Source organism: Zonotrichia leucophrys, chromosome 6, assembly GCF_028769735.1.
Source record: "Zonotrichia leucophrys gambelii isolate GWCS_2022_RI chromosome 6, RI_Zleu_2.0, whole genome shotgun sequence".
NCBI lineage: Eukaryota > Metazoa > Chordata > Aves > Passeriformes > Passerellidae > Zonotrichia > Zonotrichia leucophrys.
In genome coordinates, this window is record NC_088176.1 from 25,884,511 (window position 1) to 25,902,982 (window position 18,472).

Sequence of the window (18,472 nt, forward strand, 5' to 3'; positions counted from 1 at the left end):
CTGTAGTTTAGCTTTTCCATAACAAAGAGCTCGAAAGATGGTGGAGATGATCAAGACACCTCTCAAAAAGGAAAGACTCTCATGCTTCCTGGGTTTCTTATATTCCTGGATGCCCCTGATTTTTTCCTAGGCACTTCTTTGTGTTATTGCCTACCTAGGTTTGTACATGCAGTCTCCAGTGTTGGAGGGAATGCTCTTACTAGTTCAAGAAAGATTTCCAGAAACTTTGAGGGGTTTTCTCCCTCCTCTTATATGTCTGTTGCAGCATGTGTAGGTTGTGCCACAGCTGTATATGCCTTTGCCTTCTCCATCCGTAATGTGGTTGGATTTTTGTGCAGATGGGCATGTGAATATCTGTTTGCAGAAAAAGCATAGCTTCTTGTACAAAAATCTCTGCTTTCATAAGAAGCCCATTGTTCTCAGCAGATAGTGAGCTCTCTTTAAACCTCAGCTCTTCAGTAAGAGCCAAATGCCACAGTGACAGAATTAAACTCACCTTAGTATAGACACCAGGAATGCATCTAAGCAGTGCTTGAAGCTTTCAGGTATGGGCAAGTGCTGCTGCATTAAAACCAGCAATTGTTTCCAAACTCTGTTAGTGATTTGTATTTCAGTGTTTATATTGCATTCAAAGCATGAAATGATGCGCCTCCTGTAGTGCAATGCTCATTTGAATCCATGGGTTCCAGCCTCTGCCAGTCAGAGGGAGTCTCTGCATTGATCTTGGCAGGCTCTGGACAAGTGTAGGCAGAGAAGACTGATTTTGTCACCAGAATGATGAGCAAGCTGCACCCCCTCTTCTGTTATTGAGAGCTCAGCTCACACAGGCATTCTCCTCAGGTTCTTGTTCCATTCCAGGTAGTAATTAGATTTCACATGTACATCCTTACATCCCCATGCAATCCTTGCCTGGTAGGTAATGCTTTGTAAACAACCATCCTTTGCCAGAGCAGCGCTTTCCCAGATCTTTGAGCCTGAGAGTTTCTGCAGGGGAAGCATTTCCCCTAACAAACTCTTTTGTATCTCCTGACAAATGGCTCTACTGAAAGAATTGTGAATTTGTGTGGGTTTGTTTTTTCTTTGCTGCCTCTGCTGCTTGAAGTATTCTCAGGAAGGTCAACTGACCTTTATCAAGCCCTGGCCACTGGCAAGATGATATCCATAATGAATGTACTTCAAGCAGCCAGTGCTCCAGCATGAGTGGTTTAACACCTGACCCCTTCCATGCAAACAGTGCAAGACACACAAGATACTTGACTCCTTTTCCTAGAGGAGAGCAAACTCCAACTGTGTACCAGATAGGGTGTAAAATATCACATACTTATGACCTAGCTAGAAGAATAATGCATCCAGTCCTTCACTTGGTTAAATGTAAAGTTCCTGCAGCTTGTTTGGGCTTTTCTCTATATGTGTGACCTGTACTGCTGTCTGGGAAGATGCAAAGGTTACTAATTTCCAGGTATTGTTTAGGTTTCTTTTGCTGTCACTTACCCTACCCTCTAGAGGAGAAATACCTTAGTTAAATCATTAATATATGGAAAAGCAAAAAAAAAAGGCAAATAACAGCCTTGAGACTGTAACAAGTACTTTTCACTTGCTATGATACAGGACATAACATCACGTGCTCCTCACTGACCAGGGTTTTTACTGACACTCACATTGTGTTCCTCCATGTCATGATGGAAATGTTTTCCCAGGCAAGCAGAGGTGAAGCACCAAAGGCAGGGAGTGCACCGTGGGGTGAGAGCTGGCTGAGAGGTGCCAGCATGGCAGGCTGGGCCTTGAGTGACTACAGTGAGGTGGAGCATAAATGAAGGGCTTTCTCACTACTCTCACCTATTTTAATTCATTGTTCTTTTCTTAAAATTAAGGAAATGGCCCATATTAAGCCAAGTATAACACATACATGTTTACTGAAGTAACCCTTTGTCTACCTTAGGGTTTTTTCCACATGAGCTGTCAGGCCAGCCAAACACAGAGTGCACCACAGGGAAATGTTGTTGGGAAATCACTGTTCTTCCCTGTGTTTGAGGGGAAAAAAAAATGGGAAGATCCTTTCAAAAAGGGAAAGGCTCATGCATTGGCCTTATAATTTTTAAATTTGTATGTCTTATAGCATTTCACTCTCTTAGTAAGGGCATGGCTTTCTGCTCATTGTGAGGGATATTTATCGCACTGTCCCTGGGGCTTTCATGTCTGATTGTCTCCTTGGGGAGAAACAGTTGAAGTTTAGAGGGGGACTCTGATCTCCTTTTGATTGACAGTCATCTTTGCAGTATCAGGGAAATGTCCATCTCTGTTAAAGCACAAGCTACTGTCTGTTCTGCACTCTGGAAACAGCAGTTTGGGGTCTATGGAAGTAAACCTCTACTGGATATTCTCATCTCAGCAGCATTTGCTGGGATTTTGATGTGTTGGGGCTTTGGTGGGGGTGAATTTGCTCTGGAGGCTTGTTAGTTTTTTATTAGGAGTCAAGTGGTTCCTCATGTGAGGGCACAATAACCCTTTTTGTAGGGATTTTACTCTGACATTTGATCATTATGTGCAGGTAGATTTATTGTTGGGTATAATTTTAAGGACAACGAGGCTTTGAAATACTCCCCTCCGTGACCAGAGGATACACACAGAAAGTAATGGTAATATTTCAAAGCAATCATTTGAAATACCTTCTTATACTCAGAAAATTATGATCATTTATTCCCTGTTCCTAATTCAGTACTCATCCTGATTTAGAGATTTTAATTTCACTTGTAATGTTATTACCAGTTGTTAAATTATGGAAGTCTATTTTTCTTCTGTACCTCTGATCTAGATAAATGCAAAATCAGAAGTTACTTGAACTCATTTGAGATTAAATAAAAGAAAAATGAGAGAGAAGCTTGAGGAGGTGGAAGTATTTCAGGATGTTATCACATACTGCCTGAGCACTTAGATTCCAAGATGATACATACCTAAAAACACTAAAGACAGATGTACCTGGCATTATCTCACCCTCTAAATGCTTGGTAAAATTACAGAAAAACTGAAACAATAGAGAAAAGGGAGTTTTTATTCTTTTTATACCTCCACCTGTGACAGTTACCCTTAAGAAAGCCTGTCACATCTTTTGATAAAAGGTCCATCCTGAGTTTTAAATGGGAGCTATCTATGCTGAAGCAGAGATTCAAAAGCACTCTCTATAAACAGCCCCCCGGGAGCCTTTAGCTCCCTGCTAGCACAACAACAAGAGGAAAAGTCAGCTCCTGAGTCAGGCTGGCCTCGTCAGAGGAGGTGGGGGAGCCTGAGCCCCTGGCAAGGCTCTGCCACTCAGCCCAGGTGGGCACCAGGGCACCCACGGGGCAGCTCCCAGCCCTTCTGCACTCACAGAAATCATCCCAGCCTCTGGGGAGCCAGGCACAGAGCCCAGCTCTGCCTTGTCTGAGGCAGCACCCTGGAAGGAAAGGAAGCTGCACTCTGCTCTCACAAGCAATTTTAGGAATATCTAACTGATAAATGTATGTGGCACCAAACAAATGAAGCAAGAATTGAGGCCAGCTCCTCCCCAGGTGTAGCATGGTGCAATGCCTTGCACTCTCAGGGAGCTGTGACCATTTAGTCCATGTGAGGATCTGTCCCCAAGCCTGCTGTGAGCAGATAGGGATGTGTCCCTGATCTCTGCAGCTGCAGGAGTCTGGAGGAGAGGGAAGCCTGTCATGAGCCCAGACTGTCCTTCTCTGGCCCCTCCTTTTAGCACAGACTGTTATCCAGGACACTTGCTTGCAGAAAAGACTTTTTGTTTAGTGGTGAAAACTCCCTGAATGCTGCTGGACACTGTTTTTCTCTACCACACTTGCACTGTGTCCAGAAGAAATTGATTTAAAAACAAACAAACAGAAAAAACCTCTCCCAGGAGCCATCCAGGGTGAATTTGCTAAATTGTTCACGTGGGAGGGAATGGAAAGGTCTGCGTCCTGCTGGTTCCTTTTCTGCAGCACAGGAGAAGGGCAGTGATGGACAGAGCATGTGTGTGAGCAGGAGGGAACAAGGATTTCTGTGTGGCTGCAGGATATGAGGAGAAACAGTGAGTAGCAAGAATCTCTCCTTTGAGACAGAAACACTTTAATATGTTTCTCTGAAAGGGGATGCCTAGTATAGACTTGGTGAGGGAGGGTGTGGGAAACAAAAAACCCTTTCAACAATAGAGCTGCTGCAGTGGTGAGCTCGATGGTGCCACCCAGAGTACCTTTTTGCATAATATATGATGCTCTGTGTGGGTCTGGAAACTGGGAAGATTAAAGCAGATGATCTTTCTGCATGCAAAGCAGCCAGAGACAGCATGATGGATTATTACTGAATACATTCCTGGCCGTGCATAATTGTGTTCTGATCTTCCTTGTTGAAGTTCTACCACCATCTCTCTGCCAGACTACATCACTTAACTCATAAGAGCCAAAATTTCTCTTTACTTATCCATGTTCTGACCATAGTTCTCTCTGGGGTCACTTGCATTTGAAGTAGGTTACTGCCAGTTCCAGTAAAATATTAAAATGGCACCAAAGCATCCAGAGCAGACCAGCAAGGGGAATCAGGTAACTGGCTGCATGTAAGGTCTGGGAAAAGTGTCTGTTCAGATTTTGAGAGGCATGAGCTTTGTTTAACACTTTGTGGTTATTTCTGCACTGTCTGATGTCTGATTTGCACTGAGAATATTAATGCAGAACAACAGAGGGGGATTGCTCTGTCATTTACTTTCCTGTCATTTCTATTTGACCTTTATCAGAAAAACACTGTGCAGTATATTTACTGAATAAGGGTTAAATAATCCTTAACACATAGTGGTGAATAGTACAGAAGTCTCTCTTGCTTGAAGATGGAAAACAGAGTCACAATGAAGGTGGCCATGTGCAGTGGGAGTTTGAGGAGCCCCGAGATCCAAGTGCTGAGGGACAGGCAGGTGGTCCTGGTCTACAGAGCTGAGCTGCAGCTCTCCTGGGCATGGCACTTGTGGTGACATGGCTTGCAGTGCTGCCCTCTGCATTGGTTCAAAGAGCTTTATTGCAGGCTTGTCACTGTGGATCATTACCTGCTTTTACATCTGTGGGATGTCACCGATGTCAAATAGCCTATAATTAATTTATCCCCTGCATTAAACAAATTTTAATTGTGCATGGTAGCTATGAACACTTAGGTGCCTTTCACTTCTTAATAAATACAAGTGAGAAATGCACAAACTGCCAGAAAATATCCTCCTCCTTTCTCTTCCCTAAGTCAGTAAAGAAAAACTGGAAATTTAAGGAAAGATTTAAATCAAACTTATGTTTAGATATTTCTTTCTCAGAAATAAATAGCGAAAGTTATTTTGAAGCAAGATTTAAAAAGGAGATATTATTCCTTCACTCAAATCCCAGGAGCATTTCAACAGTCTTTATTTCAACACTTATCATATTGGCAATTACTTGAGAGATATATATACAGATATATATAAGTGTAGCTATACTCACAAGCAGTCTTCAATTTGCATTCACTATTACTGCTGGTCCTTAATATCAGGCTGTGCTAATTAAGTCGTAATGAACAAATGTGCATCATTTGCTTTCCAAGCTTTTTCATCTAAAAATGTGAGATTTTTATGTTCATTATGGCATTAATTCTCCACTTACATACTGTTACTGAGCCTTTCGGATATAACCTTCAAGAATATCGATGCTTTCTATTTTCAACATTTTAATTTCTAGCCTTAAAAAGAGGTGTCAACAGGTGAAAAGTGTACTTTAATGCCTTATTATGCTGCTCAGCTCCAACTCTAATACTAAGAATATTTTTCATTTATTCAAAATTTAAAAATTTGTGCCATAAATACACCCCACGGTATTTTTATGTGATAAATAAATGATACAAATAATACATTTTTTTCACTCTCAAAGACATAAATATGGTTTAATTTGGATCAGCACATAGCTAGTAGGAGTATATAATTTTTTTTGTGCTTCCATTTTTCCTTTTAAGATGTCTGGAATTCTCATTCCAATTTGCACAGGACTCAATAGAAAATGACACATTTATAGAAGGCAACTGGTTGCCTCTAGACAGCAAAAGCTTGGTTTTTCCTGACCTCAAAATGTTTGCTTGTCATGAGTTGCAGAGAAAGGAACCTTTTGGCTCAGCTCTGGTTTTGGCTGCCATTTCTCTGAGCTGTTCAGTGAGGCACAGAGTTCCTCCCTATCCCTCTGTTGCCCTGCAATATGTTGGAGTTGCAGGAAATTTCATGGCAGGAATTGCTGCCATGCTGAGCAGAGCCTGGCTGCACGGCTCTGGTGCTGCTGAGCCCAGCAGCAGGGCCCTAAGCAATAACTGCAGGCAGGTTCCATGGGACAGCTTCTCCACGGTGCTCTTCAGTGCCAGGAGAGGCCAGCCCCTGGTGCCTCCCGGCAGCTGCACCTTGCTAACAAACACTGAATTGGAGAGTCAGCCCAGTAAGTGCAGCTTGTGAAAACAAAATCTGCCTGCAGGATTAGTTGTGTCTTGTGAAATCAAGCACTTGTGATGGTTGTTCCTTTTAGAGCCAGTTCTCATCCCTAAAAGGATTCTGAGATGCAGTTTCTTGCCAGGCAGTCCTGTGCTCCCACTTGCAGACCAAACCTCAAGGGCTGGCACCAGAAATAACTCCATGGTCCATAGCCTAAAGCAAACCTGTACTGAATCCTGTTAAAAATAGAGCATGTATGCAGTTCTCTGGTGTTGCAGTTGTTTTCCTGCCTCTGGGTGACTTGTGCTGAAGAGCAGCTTCTCTTTCAGGAGTTGTGCAGCCTGTTCCTGCAGCTGAGAGAAGCTGCGGAGAGCTTGGCAGCAGAACACATCTGAGCACACATCAGAGCCCCCAAAGCCATGGGATGGCTCCAATGTGCTCCAGGAGATCAGAAAACATAGAAGAGAGATCAAGAGCTGTGACAGCCATGTCAGTGTTGAGAGGGCAAGAGAAGCATGAGGAGAGCCTGTGTGTTTCCATCTGAGAGGCTTCAGGACTTAGTGGCTCTCTTTCCATACCTCTTTCCATCCCCTGCTAGGTGCATGTTTCCCCTACATGGCACTAGAAAGTTGCAAGCAGGAAGTTCAGGGATAGGGAAAGAAATGGAAACACAAACCTGTCCTGCAACCCCACAGTCGTCTTCTTTTTTTCTGATGGCAGCATCCTACTGCTGCCTTGCTGGGCTGTTTCCCTTTGGGACTTGTGGGGGTTTCACTGTTTTTACTCTTGTCTGTCATCTATGTCTTAGGCATAGTCCATTTTTCCTCTAGAGAATTAAGACAGTGCACTCAGGAATTGGTTCATGCAAGTCATTCCTGAGCACAACCAAAAAGCCTTGAAAGTGATGAAATGTGTTTGTGTCATCTGTGAATGCATTGATATTTATCCCTATTATCCTTCACATTTTCAATTCAAGCTGCACATAATTTATCAGCTCTGTTGTCAAATGCTGCATGTAATTGTGTTAAGTAGAAAGCTTAGTGGGAGAGGGGAGAGCAGATGGGGAGAAAATAACCATTCACTTTTTCTCAGGAGAATTGCAGAGCAGACCTTGCTTTGAATTTGGTGGCCATCTACTCTTTTCAAGTACTCCCATGGCACCTGTTGTAAAAGTGGAGCAGTATATCAGATGTAAGAGTGCAGTTCAGCAGGGGCAGCACAGGTGAATGTCTCACTGGAATGATGGAAAGATGAGACTGGAAATGCTTCAAGGGTTTGCCAAGCTCAACAGTTGCATTGCAGCCCCTGCTCATTGACATCACTCTGAAAAAGAAATCCCTTGGATACAAGATGCCAGTGCACTGCAGTGGTCTCCTTTCAGTGTCAATATTATGCTACTTTGAGTAGAATTTATTTTAGTTCTTTTAGTCTCCTTCATGAAAACATGTATACCACACAGTTAACAGATGGCACCACTTAGACTGGGGATGTCAGCTGCAAAAGAGGCTGGAAAAGCTACTGACATGCTTTAATTTCTGTAGGAGAACATGGCTCTGTCTGCGTGCCCTGGTTGCTCTGTATTCAACAGCTGTGGAGTCACAGCAGAAGACCTGACAGATCCCTTAATGTAATCTGCAGAGTTGCTAATTAAGACACACAGTTAGGGAGCACACCAATAAAGTATGCCTATGAAAGTAGCAAAAGGGACAACTTGTGGACAAGGGCCTCCACTTTATTCCCCACACTAAGGCTCCTGCAGCTTCTGACAGCTGGTTCTTCTGTGGCTTCTCCCTTTCTCCATTTCTTATCATGACCTGTGGTGTGTTGACAGAACAGCCCTTTGGAAAGTGTTCTTGCTTATGTCTTTGTCAAAGATGCATGGACAGATTCTCACCAAGATTTTTCTATCTTGTAGGCCTAAAAAATGACATGGAAAACATGTAGATCTTCCTGCTAGCTGTTGTGTTTCACTCTGGAGGAGCTGCAGTGCAGGGAGCAGGTTGGGAACTGGCAGACACCTTGATGGGTTTCCCTGGACCTGGTAAACCTGGTTAGGAGAGAGCCCTTCTGCAATTCTCTTTTTCCAGCACACTTAGGAAAGCACTGAGGAAGTACACTGCTGATGGAAGGAACAGACTCAGTGCCTGCAGTATAAGGTAGAGAAAGAAATCCTTTTTCTTTCTCTTGTTTATTCTTTTGGTTGTGAATGGAGATAGGGAAATTGCAATAAAACTCTGTTCTCCCAAGGGAACGTTGGGACCTGGAACCTCAGCACCGTACTAACTTTACCCTTAAGCCTAGTCTTTGAGTGGGATATGTTTAAAAAGAGGAGATTTCTTTAGTTAGGTTTGGTTTCCCCATGGAAAGGATGCTGCTCTGGTGCAGAGCAGTGCTGTGCTATTACTCCATCAGCAGAAACTTGTAGGGCTTTGCCTTTTCCCCTGTTGAAAGCTGAATCTGTGCTGTGAACCTCAGCAGCATTGCCTGCTTGAACAGGACAAAACAAGGCAGCTGCTGAGCTGTCATAGGGATGGGAGGCACCAACTCCTGCCAACCACAGAACCCTTCAGCCAGCCTGGCTGGGAAAAGCTTTTCCTGCTGTGATGAAACCGTGCCCCATGCACCCACTGCACTGACTGTGAGTGAGGAGTTTTGTGCTGTGGCTTGAAAAGAAAAAAGGGAAATAGGATGTGGTCTGCTCTGGTGTGTCAGCCATTTGGGAGTACTAACAGTGACGAGTGCCTGTCTTAGGCAGAACAGGGGGTGTGAGGGATTTGAGCAATAAGGGATGTCAGACTGGTAGTTGGATGTCAGCCCTCACTGTGCCAGAAGAGCAGCTTGTCCCCTCTTAATAGATCAGCAGAAATTTCTGTGCCTCTCTAGCATATTATCAGCAGTTTGCCTCTGTTTTGCTACAGAAATAGATTAAGCTTTAGCTGCGCTCCTATCAGACCAATTTTCTTTGCCTTTTTTTTTTTTTAATAATTGTCAGATATTCTCATCAGTTTTGTCCTACAAGCAAAGCCTTGAAAAAACCCTGAAGAGCTGACTGAACAGTTGCTTTTCTTTCAGCATCTGTAGCTGTTTAATATTTTGCCTGTCTGTCTCTTCAGGTGCACAGGGGAGAGAGAGCTGCTCTCTCCAGTCTGTATCAAGACAAGCAGAACTTGATCAGCTGGGGAGAGAGGACGAACTGCCACAGCAGTGCCAAAATTTCTGGCTCATGTTCTTGAGCTCTGCTGTTTGTGTGTCAAAAATTGAAAGTGTAACTGGGTGAATAATCCTCAGGCCATGAAATTAGTAAGTGTTTGGGTTTCAGCCAGGTCTTTAGTGGGGATTTTGTGAGTCCAGTTTTAAGTCTTCCTTCCATTTGTCATGGGAATTGTGTAATTTATGCAATTCTGGAAATGTGGAACCAGGCAGTGCTTTCTATCATTGCTATTTTATTAAGTGCTCTGGTGACCTGTTACCCTTCTTATAAAATCAGAATTTTCTAAGTATTTAAAGCAAATTGACATGTGAAGGAGTTTTGTATATAGTTCTGGCTACTCACTACCACAAGCTAAACAGATTTAGATTTGCTGAAACAAAAAAAACCTCCTGATACTGCTGTTGTAATATAAACACCTGCTATGGTGAGGTCAGGCATCAATGACCTCAGTGGCAGAGCTTTCTTTAAGCAATTTTGTAAAGAGTGAATGTTTCTTTCATGCACAAATTGCTTTTTGTGTTAAAGTTCTGCTTAAGAGCCTCATCTAAAGTCAAATCACTACAATGCCACTATAGTACTTGTCTCACAAGCTGAATCCTTTGTTGGATTTAGTATCTCCTATAACTTTTAGCCTAATACTTACCTCTTGGCAGACTCTTCAGGCATAGCCAGTAATGAATTCAAGAGATATTTCATGCCTGAGCCAGGAATTTATTTATCTCACTTCTGCGGATGCACAGAGTGGAAAGGCAGGGTACTGACAGTGTGTCTTGCTGCCATGTACTGAGAATTCTATTGAAAACATATCCCTACCTATTCTTATACATCTGAATCCTGTGCAACAACTTACTCTAATTGTGTCTCAAAATGTGTCTGACCTGTGGTGAAACTACATCAGCATGAAAGGAATCTTCCTTGGACAATGGTGAAAGGAGTTAACTGTGCTTGGATCTTTTTTCTTCTTTTTTTTTTCTTTTATTTGGACAGACTTGCATACCTGGATTGAGGTTCTGGTGATGCTGCAGGCTTTTTGTGTGATGTTGCAGAAATATATTAGTATTCATGACACAACCTAGAATGTTATTAATGCTCTCCTGCACTCTGCTTACAGAGTGAACATGTAGACAACTGTCACTAATTCTCCAGAGCCAGTAACCCAGATTTAGTCTTGCAGAATTTGCTCTTATACATGGTAATAAAGCACAGGAATGATACCTGGCTGTGGTCATCTTAAGTATGAAAGGATTATCAGCTCTTGAAGTCTGAGCTACAAGTTATTTCCATGAAGTGGAAAAGGCTGCCTAATTTTATTTCTCCTTGTATAGAAAGGAACAATAATAAGAACAAAAGCTTTTGAGAATAGTAGGTGAAGTTTCTTGGACTTTTTTTTCACCTAAATCAGTCACTTCTCTGTAGTAATCAGATGTTGCTCATTTGCTTTTTTCTTTTTTATTAATATAAAAGTGTTAGTTTGTTTTTTCATTTTTTTTTTAATCACAGCTATGTCAGCCCTACTTCCACTCCTCTCATTCTCTCAGCAGTGGATGAGAATTTGCTGCAGTGCATTCTGATAGCCTTAGTGCTTGTCCTTCAAGTCAGTTCTGTGGTTAAACAGATACTTTGAAAAAGATGACAGAATCCAAAGAGGATGAAAAATCATCCCAGTTTTCCCTAGGGAAATAATATCCTTGATGTAGAGTCTGTGTTGCTTAGTTTTGCTTCTCTATCATTTTTGTGCTCTTATTTTTCCCCTTCTCAGAAAGACACAGGGGTCTTGCCAGGCACACAAACTACAAAGGGCCCTAAAATGCATCTCCCTGTGTGCCAGGAGAGCAGAGCAAAATACTGCAGCTTTCTGTGAGAGTCCATTTTGTACCACTGGATTGCAAGAAAGCGTCACATAAAATTTATTCCTATTTTCTGACCTAGAAAGACAGATGAATAATGTAAGATTGTCATAAAAAAGAAAACTAGCTCAAGATTTATTCTTTAAAAGAAACAAATACTATTAATTTCTTCCTCTCTGATTCCTTCTTCTTGACTAGCTCCCTAGCAATCCCTTCTAAATTTCAAATTTGCATTTCTGCCAACTTGGCGTGCTATATAGAAACAAAGCTTTTCAATAATATATGTGCTGTGCCTGCTCTGAAAGCGTATTTTGGCAAGGGCTTTTCTAACTCAAACTGGTATCCACTGTCAGAGATTCCTTTTCTATCACTATTTAATCTCAATACAGCCTGAGAGAGGCTGCTCTCCAAGGTCCTGCAGAGCAGCGTCACACAGGCAACTGCTTCCTGCAAGAATTTAGGGGCTGTCAGGGAGCCCTGGAAATTCAAATCCTACATGCAAAGAGCAGAGCTTCTCACTTGACTGCACTGCCAGGGAGGTTCAGAGCTGCTGCTCCTCGGGGACTTTTGGGGATTCATGAACTTGCTGCATCCCAGAGAAGCTCGGTGCTAAAGGTCTCTGCTGCTGCTGATCACCCTTACAAGGGCAGGGCTGGACACTGAGGGCTCTTAGGACCTACAGCAAGAACCTTTCAATTTCCAACACTCCACGGGGAGGGTTTTTAAAGAAACAACAGGTTCCTACTGATTTCTGCCATGCCAAAGAAGACTGGGGGCCAAAACTATTTGTAGTGAGAAATCAGTAACTGGGGCACCCTCACTTCACTCCTACAGGGAGCATATCCACAGATGTCAGTCCCAGGGAGAGGTTCTTAATATTTTCTCTGATCTGCTGAATCACAGAAGATGGGCATGACTTGGGTTTCCTTGGGTTTCCTTGGGTTTCCTTGGGTTTCCTTGGGTTTCCTTGGGTTTCCTTGGGTTTCCTTGGGTTTCCTTGGGTTTCCTTGGGTTTCCTTGGGTTTCCTTGGGTTTCCTTGGGTTTCCTTGGGTTTCCTTGGGTTTCCTTGGGTTTCCTTGGGTTTCCTTGGGTTTCCTTGGGTTTCCGTAGTCTGAAATTATGATGCACTTACTAGTTCTTACCAGAATGAATACAAACTGTCCCTGGATTTAGTCCACCCTTAAAAATTTACCATTCTCAACATGCTTTAGGTTATTCAATGACTGAATCACTTATGCTAAAAATATAGAGCCATAGAATGGCCTGGGTATTGGTCATGGGTATGAAGCTGTAAAAAACCTATTTTAGAAAGTTATTTTAGATAGTGTTTGTGCCACAATATAAAATTAAGCTCCCCACTATATTGATATTAGTGCCTATGTAATTCTATGAATAATTTTATAGAAAGCCTTGTGATAGAGTGAGTGCTTTTTAGGAATTTGATGCTAAGATATATAATAGACTGCATTTTGTTAAAAGTAAAACAATAATTAAAGTCTGCTCTTCCTACAGTTCTCATGGCTTTGTTTTTGAAAGCCAACCAAATTTAAGAATTGCTGAAGCATAAAATGCTGGCAGTTAAAATGTATATTTTTCTTCTAGTATAGAGAAGTACATGTGAAAGAGAAAGTTCAGAAGGAGGAGGGGGTTTTTAGTAAATCTCACTTCAGAATGAACATTCTTCCTTATTTTGAGGCTTGGGAATGGTTTTTTTCCATGGTTTTCCATTGTCCGATTGTTTTTTCTTGTTTGTGACACTGACTGTGTACTAACACAAACTGATGATATGTCAAATGGCACATTTTTATTTACAAAGCATTGGTAAAATACTTCCCCCTTTTTTTTCCTTTGTTCAGTGGCAAAACAGCTTTATTTTTTATAGCAGAGAGTGCAAAAATTTTTCAGTATTTTTTCATAAAGTGATACAAGCTGAATCACAAAACAACTTTCCACTGAACATTTAGAAAAAAGTAAATGAAAAGCAGTACAATGTTTCAACTTCAGATTAAAACCCAGCCTTTTTATCATCAGGAAAATAACAGTAAAAATGTATGACCACCATCAATTCCCAGGATCAGCAATCACTGTAGGTAGTTTTTTGATTTTCTGCTCCCTTACTCTATCAAATTGTTGCATTTGAATACTTAGCTCAGCTCCTTTGATCTCCTTCCTCTATTCAGCTCACGTTTCTGTCTGTACTTCCTCACGTTGACACATAATGAGGAATTATTTATAGATAATCGAATCTCTCTCAGTTTTGTAGCCACTGTCAGCCTGCTACATGGCATACATTTGTCAATAAACTACAATGTGATTTATTTCAATGCACCTAAAGCCATCTTCAAAATGCAATTCACTTACAAAAAGATGTTCACCTGCTTTGCAGAATTGTTCCTCTCAGGTACTGTTCTCATTTTGACAAGCTTGAACAACAAAACCAAAGCTAAAAAGTAGCTGTAGCAGCCCTTCATTGTGACTGTCTCTGGGAAATACCAGTGGTTCATGTTTTAGAGTTGTGTTTTAGCTCCTTCACAGACATGCTCTTGTTTCATGCCTTCCTCAAAACTCCTTTCTTTGTCCATTTTGTCACCATATTTTTAGATGGGATTTACAACTCACTTGGTGCATTCTCAGTTGCAAGACTGTGTCTATGATCTGTGGGCAATAAAATAGGATATGTACATTTGTGGAGCAACTTGGTGTGGCTGGAACATGTACAAAGCACATGTGGAAGAATGAGATGAATGTATGGGAAACCAAGTGCAGCAAAAATTAATTTTGATATCTTGCTTATTTTCCTAAGCCCACTGGCATCTATCTATCTTTCCAATAATGTTGGCCCCACTGACAGAGGATCCTCCTGTTAACTATACTGCTGCACAGTGAGTTTCCTGCTTATCCCAGCTGTCACATTGCTGAAGTGTCCTGGGATATGAAGCTGTCAGCTTGCTGTGTGGAGCCAGACCCATGTCAAGCAGCTGCCACCCCATATTCATAACCTATCTTGAATCAGTCTGAAGGCTGCTTGCCTAAAGGGACACTCAGAAAGTCCTTAAATACCCAGCTTTTCTTATCTAAAAAGGAGTTCTTCTAACTTATAGGCATCACCTCAGTAGGTGTGTATTTTAAGGGCCTTTTTTTTCCCTTCTTCTAACATATCTCAAGTTTGCAGCAAAATCTGTATTTCACCAGGCATGCATACATCCAGCGCACATCCAATCTTTGACCGTCGGGGTGGATGCTGTTAACATTATTTATACATTGCCAGACATGGGCTGGAAGCAGCAAGATAAAAGCTGCATTTTATGAGTGCTCCCAGAAGCACAACCCTCAGTTGCATAATTACCTGTGGCATCTGCTGGAGACGTGTGTTACGAAGTGCTGGGAGCTATTAATTTACACACAACTACTGCTCTGGTTTTCCCCCTTTGTCAGCTGACCACAGCATGCTGAAGAGCCTCTTCCTCATCTAGAACAGGACATCATCCCTGCTTTCTTCTGCAGCAGGCACAGGACAAGCAGCACCTGTTGGGAAGGCAGAGGAGGGAGGTGTCAGTGTCCCACACCCCGTGTCTGTGTGCAGGAGGATAATGGGGTAAGAGAGGCTGCACAGCCACACTTGGTGTGTGCCTGTGTGTGCAAGAGAGGCAGAAACAGGTGGAGTGTATGCTGCAGGCTTCCTGCTGGCCTCCTGCAGTACTAGGAAGAATTGTAGCTCTTTAATCAAGCACATAACTCTAATTAATAATGAGGAAGGCCATCCTGCCTAATTAGGGTTTCCCTGCTGACCCTGCAGGATGTTACTTATGAACCTCATCAAATCTGCATTCATTCCCTCAACAAAAAATCGTTCATGAATGACTCTTATTTTTGCCTGATGCTTCAGCTGCCTACCTTTCTCTTCCCAATACCATCTTTTCTTGCCCTTCTCCATAAATGTAATACCAGACAACACCTATTTCTTCCACTCTTCTAAAGAAAACATTAGTCCAAACTAATGCACTTAGTACATGCATTTGCATTTTTGCAGTGGATAGTACAAGAAGATTTGCATTTGAGTGGAAGAAATGCTTTCTGACAGTGAGGATGATGAAACAGACTTCTTTAGGTAGGTGGTCTCACCAGGACTAAAAAGCTTTAAGAACAGTTTAGATTATTTTTCACCAAAAGTGTTGTAAGGTGTAGTTGAGTCTGTTTGGGGGCAGGAACTTAAACCCAGTGATCACTCAAGATCCCCTGCATCATCATTATTCTTCAATTATTCTAACAATAATTCTGCAAGCCCAACTCACTGCCTGCCGCTGTTTCCAGTTAAGACATTTTTGGAGTTGGGGGACATAAATAATAAAGCTGGTGAAGTTTTTAGTGACACTTTTAGGTACCTCCAGGCATGAGATGAGGTACTAAGCTGTATCTTAGCTTGAGAACACACTTCTGCACCTCTGAGAGCCCGTCAGCCATCAGGGCATTCCACGTCTGAGCTTTCCTGGTTCCTGGTAAGGAGCTGTTTCACTGGGGCTTTGCAGTGGCAGGGCCAAGAAGCAGACAGGGCACAAAGCTCTCATCTCACTGCCCTGCAAGTGAAGGATTGAGGCCCCAGTGTTCCTCCCATGCTTCTTGGATAATTGAGGATTTCAAGCATGCTAAGTTGTGTTAATTCCCAACCAGCCTTCCTGCTGCAGAGATGTGTTAGGAGAGGCAGTGATTTCAGACTGCAGCACTTCAGGCTGCTTGCTGTATGTGCTGTATGCAGAGCAGCACTCAGAGCAGATGAATGTTATATCACCAGAAAGTGTGATGTACTCCCCCTGTCAAATTTCAACTCTGGTAATTAAATTCTTTCCACCTACATTCCCCTTCCCATTTCAATGGAGAGAGGTATACTTCAATTCTTTTTCCAAATATTTATGTAGGCTTAAGGGGGAAAAACTAAAAGGTTCTTGCTGTCTGGTCCTCATCTGGGTACAGCTGAGCAGTGAAGTGTGAGCCATCTGCAGCACTACATTTGAATGGTAAAGTGCTTTGAGAAGTTTGGGAGGTAAAAAACATTTCATACCAGATCTCATCCTCAAAATTGTTTCAGTAACTCCTTAGAAAATAATGTCTGCTCTTAATCTTGGTGGAATAACAAGGAGGTCTCTAAAATACACTGTGGGTGTGAAGCAAGACAAGATGTAGGTAATAAAAGGTGAGCCTGGGCCATCAAGCCCAGGAACTGATCAAAACTTGCATAGTGCCAGTGCTTCTCCAGGTCCATAGTTTTGGTTTTTCATTGTTTCTGGATAATTTTTAACTGAATTGAAGGCTTTTCCTGAGTTCTTCCAAGCTATTTCTAAAGCCACTGATGTTTCAAATGAACAGAACACACTTTCAGTACTTATTTTCCTACATATTTTACGGAATTTTTTTTTTAATGAGCCCAAGTAGCTGCAAAAGGAGAAACAGTCGAAACCCTGCATCCAAAGGAATTACAAGAGAAGAAATCCATAGTATTCTTGTTTAGAATAAGGCCTAGTATAAGCCTATTCTAGTACAGAATGGTGGTGTCTCATTTTTAAAGCTCTGGTTTTTTCTAAAGAACTAAAGCATGCAGTTAAGGAAAGTATATAAGCAGATTTGATTTACTGGAGAGCAGTTAGCTGGGGTGGCAGCAGCTTTGCCCCGCAGGCTGCACCAGCTGGCACAGCAAGGGACACTCTGGTGACTACAGGGACATGATGTTGACCTGCCCATGCCTGCAGCCCTTTGAAGTCTGCTTAAAACTCTGCTTAATGCCTCAATGTTTCCCCAGCTGGTAGGACTCAGTGTAAGTGCTGGAGAGTTTCTAGAGTTGAATCAATAGTTGCTGTTGCTGCTTTCTGCCAAGACTTTAACCTTTTTTTGAAGCAGTTGTGCACAACGTTAATGAGTCTCTGCAAATAGAAGCCTGTATTAAATTGGCACTGGAGTTTGTGCCCTGGAGTTTGTTCAGACACTAAATGCAGCTGAAGGGAAAGTCTGAGTATTATTCTAAAATGTTAAGTACCCAGAATTTCCTCTCTTCTTCAGCTGATGCACAGCAAGTCATCCCTTCCAAATGACCCTGTTAGCTTGAGTTAGAGGCATTTAGTGTTATGACTCAGCCATTACAAGCTGTATCTTTCTAATTCATTTCTCATCTTCCCTTGCACTCTGAGGCCAGCTGATGGATGCAGAGCTGGGCTTGGGTGAAATGCTGAAAGCAGCTCTCAGCATGCCATGAGCCCTGCAGGAACTAGCTTTTCTCTACCAGGATATCTGTGGGCCAAACTGATAAGCCATGTGCACGTTCTCTGTAGTGTGCACACACCTCACACACAAACCTCTGCTCAGTGTGTCAGCCTCGAGCAATTCTTAGAAATGCCTTGATACCTTGCTCAAGGTGCCTGAAATGATGCTTTGAGCAATCTTCCTAGAAAAGGTTTGTTTAATAATCATTACATCTGAAGTCTTGAAAAGCATTTCAAGCCTTTCTTTCCATATCATCTGATTTTAGCTCTGTTTGCTTCACATATAGAATATGCAAATCCCCACAACATGCCTCTACAATGAAATGAGAAATTATCAGAATTTTATTGCTGGTTTTCTTCTCTGCTACCTCCTGGACGAAAGCCACCCTCAAATTGTTTCTCTCATTTGGTTGATATCAGCTAGGCTGACAAAAGTAAAACCATCAAGATCAGAAAAAATTACAAAAGCTTAAGGGAAATCTGAAATGTGCACATTCTCTGCAAAAAAGACAAAGCACATTTTCCAGATCACTGAAACAAGTGAACATATTCCATATAGGTTTTGTTAAATTATGTACTTAAGAAAAAGATCCCCTCATCTTGTCAATTAGATGGAAAGAATCGAAAGGATTTTATTCTAAAAGTGGGGCACTGTATGTGGATTATTAAATGCAGAAAAATTTAAAAGACTTTGTAGGATGGAAAACCAAAATGTAGCAG

General features: G+C 42.0%; 1 protein-coding gene across 3 annotated transcripts in view; it reads left to right on the top strand.

Annotated features, from left to right (window-relative positions):
- The window catches only part of GHITM (growth hormone inducible transmembrane protein), a 69,648-nt gene that overhangs the window by 19,967 nt on the left and 31,209 nt on the right, over positions 1 to 18,472 (top strand). The window contains exon 1 of one of the 3 annotated variants that reach the window (XM_064716687.1): positions 3,739 to 4,060. The exons of 1 other annotated variant lie outside the window; for it this stretch is intronic. The gene's annotated coding sequence lies outside the window, so the exon portion shown is untranslated. Of the gene's footprint in view, positions 1 to 3,738; positions 4,061 to 18,472 lie in introns of those variants that run through there. One more of the 3 variants, XM_064716684.1, reaches the window with a different exon arrangement.